Source organism: Prunus persica, chromosome G3 (assembly GCF_000346465.2).
Source record: "Prunus persica cultivar Lovell chromosome G3, Prunus_persica_NCBIv2, whole genome shotgun sequence".
Taxonomy (NCBI): Eukaryota; Viridiplantae; Streptophyta; class Magnoliopsida; order Rosales; family Rosaceae; genus Prunus; species Prunus persica.
The window spans coordinates 820,003-823,619 of record NC_034011.1 but is presented as its reverse complement, the minus strand read 5'-3'; positions in this window follow the sequence as shown (position 1 = coordinate 823,619).

The window sequence follows — 3,617 nt, the reverse complement described above, 5'->3', positions numbered from 1 at the left end:
CCTCATCATTTTTGGGGGGAGGTTCTTTGTTTTGCTGCTTACCTCATTAATAAAACACCATCCAGCACTCTTCAGTATCAAACTCCATTTCAGACATTGACCACTCTCCTCACCATGCCATCCACACCAAATCTCGAACCACGTCTCTTTGGTTGTGTTGCTTATGTTCAGGTGTATCCACATCAGCGTGGCAAGCTTGATCCGTGTGCACTGCGTTGTGTCTTTGTGGGTTATGCTGGCACTCAGAAGGGCTATAAGTGTTTCCATCATCCCACTCAGACCATGCATGTTACCGCAGATGCGACTTTCCACGAGAGTGAGTTCTATTACTCAGGGGGAGTTTCTGAGCATCCTCTGCAGGGGGAGAGCTCTATCTTTGCAGAAGATACTCAGAGCATCCAAATTCAACAAACTATTTTAGAGCAGTCAGTTTCCGAGCAACCAGCTACAGTAGTGCAACAAGATCAAGAGTTACTAGAAACTCCAGATGATGGTTCAGATAATTTCCCTCCAACTACAGTACCATCACCAATCATCCAATCAGGTCCTGAAGATTCCCCGCAGGTAACTGAGCATTTAAACTCCAACTTAAGTACTTTACATGAGTCGAGTCATACAGGAAACACAGGTTATCAGTTACCTATTCGTACCACTAGAGGGATTCCTAGACAACAGTATGACCCGGACCCAAAAACAAAAGTTAAATACCCTATTGCTAATCATGTGTCCCTACATAGGTTGTCTCCGTCATGTGCATCATTTGTATGTCAATTATCCACTGTATCTATTCCAAGTAAATGGGTAGGAAGCTCTAAAGATCCCCAAGTGGACTCAAGCAATGAATGATGAAATGGAGGCCTTCCAGAAGAATTCCACTTGAAAGATGACTATCCTTTCCCAAAGGGAAGAGAACAGTGGGGTTGTAGATGGATATATACAGTAAAGTTCAAGGCAGATGGCACCATTGAACGATACAAAGCAAGATTGGTGGCGAAAGGTTATACTCCAGACTTATGGGATTGACTATAGGGAGACATTTGCCCCTGTAGCCAAGATAAACACAATTCAAGTACTTTTTTCTCTGGCAGCAAACCTAAACTGGCCATTACACCAGTTTGATGTCAAAAATGTCTTCTTGCACGGCGACCTAGAAGAAAAAGTCTATATGGATTCCCCTCCAGGATGTAAGATGGGGTCCAATACTAGCAACATGGTGTGTAAACTGAGAAAGTCTCTTTATAGCTTGAAGCAGTCACCCAGAGCATGGTTTGAAAAGTTCAGCAAATCAATGAAGGATTTTGGATACAAGCAAAGTAACTCAGATCATACTCTTTTCTTGAAACATAAGAAAGGTAAAGTCACTGCCCTTATTGTATATGTTGATGACATGGTAGTTACCGGGAATGACCTAGTGGAAAAGGCAGCATTGCAGCACCACTTGGCAAGTGAGTTTGAAATGAAAGATCTTGGTGCTCTGAAGTATTTCCTAGGCATCGAAGTGGCTCGTTCAGAACAAGGAATATTTCTATCACAACGGAAATATATCCTTGACATTTTGACTGACACTGGAATGTTAGCCAGCAAACCAGCAGATACGCCAATGGAGTTGAATCATCAGCTTGGTGAATATCCTGATCAAGTACCCACCAACAAAGAAAGATATCAACGCCTTGTGGGTAAGTTAATCTATCTAGGACACACTAGATCTGATATAGCATATGCTGTAAGTGTGGTGAGTCAGTTCATGCATGCACCAAGTGAAGCCCACATGGATGCGGTAAACTGAATTTTGAGATACTTGAAGTCATCTCCTGGAAGAGGATTGATGTTCGCACGACATGGTCATCTAGATGTTGAGGGTCACACTGATGCAGACTGGGCGGGCTCTGTTACTGACAGGCGATCTACATCTGGATACTTTACCTTTGTAGGAGGCAATCTAGTATCTTGGCGAAGTAAAAAACAGAAAGTAGTGTCAAGATCAAGTGCTGAAGCAGAATATCGAGGTATGGCGCACGGAGTATGTGAGCTACTCTGGATAAGGAATTTGTTGGAGGAATTGGGGTTCAAACCCAAACATGCCATGCAACTGAATTGTGACAACAAAGCTGCAATAGACATTGCACATAATCCAGTGCAACATGATAGAACCAAGCATGTTGAAGTTGACAGACATTTCATCAAGGAGAAGCTCGAGGCAAGATCATTAAGGTATCATTTGTTAAATCCGAAGATCACTTGCAGATGTCCTTACCAAAGCAGTCACAGGCAGGGTATTTCACAGCTCACTTAGCAAGTTGGGCATTGACGACATATATGCTCGAACTTGAGGGGGAGTGTCAATGAGCTGTACATTCCTAATTAGTCTAAGTCAACTATTTGATTATGCAAGATTATAGGAACATAATTACTTTCCTAGAATAGTTTCCTAGGCTTTGTATATATAACCTTCCTATTTGTTATATATTAAGATAAATGAAGTATTATTTTTTGACCAATCTGATAGAACACTCTTTCACTCTTGACCCTCTTCGTCAACGACGATGAGGAGGAGCCTTCACCGAAGGGTTTGGCGAAGAGTTGGCCAGACTCTTGCCACTCGTCCTATGGAATCTTCATGATCTCCCTCGCGACCTGATCATCGTGAATCCGACGGTTGAGATCCTCTTTGGCTTTCCGCATTTCGATTTCGTAGTCTTTCAATTCCTGCTCCATTCTTATAAGTTCTTCGGACTTGAGGGCGACGTGTGTTGGGGTGTTGAGGATGGTCCGAACAGTGTCATTTGTGGGGGGGTTGGGTAGAGGAGGAAGATGGTTGAGAATTCCATCGCAGATCGGTCTCTTGATCTTGGATTGATGATAGCAGATCTGATATGATTAAAAAAGAGTGCTGCTAAACGAACCCTAAAATTAACTGAGTACACCCTACTACAAAAGCATATATTGAATTACTGATTTACTCTAATATAAAATGACCAAAAATGATATATGAAATTGTGAAACAAATATAATTTTAATAAGTACACCCTACTAATCGTATTCAACCCTACTCAAGAGATTATTTGGTTCTCATCTTTGTGATCCGCGAGTCAGAATGGTTTGGAGCAAATATAATCTTAGGCTGTTGTTCAATACATGATTGAGCTTGTCGTGAAAAGAGAAGTTAAAGCACAACCTGCTAAGCAGAAGAAGACTTGGGCTCAAATCTGCTTCTTCTCACGGTCCAAAAGGAAGCGCAGCGGTGGAGATTATGTGAAGGCCTGATTGATCATTGAATTCCTGACAATCCAATAAGTTGTCAAAAAAATATTATGGTGAATTGACTTATATACTGTAAAAATAGAATTTATGCATATTACTTTTGCCTAGTTCACTAACAACATGAATGAAAATTGTGGTGGCAGCATCTTCATCCCTCTTTTAGGACTTAGTTTTTCTGGCTTGTGAGCGTGTATGATTAAAAATATCTTAATTAGTACTACTAGGGCCAATTTGATGAAGTTTGCAGTGACTTTCGTTTGCCACTCATGCACCTTTCTTATTGTTTTTCTCTTATGTTTTTATGCAGATTTGCAAGTTGGGTTACTTTTGAAATTTTGGAACGGATGCTTCATACA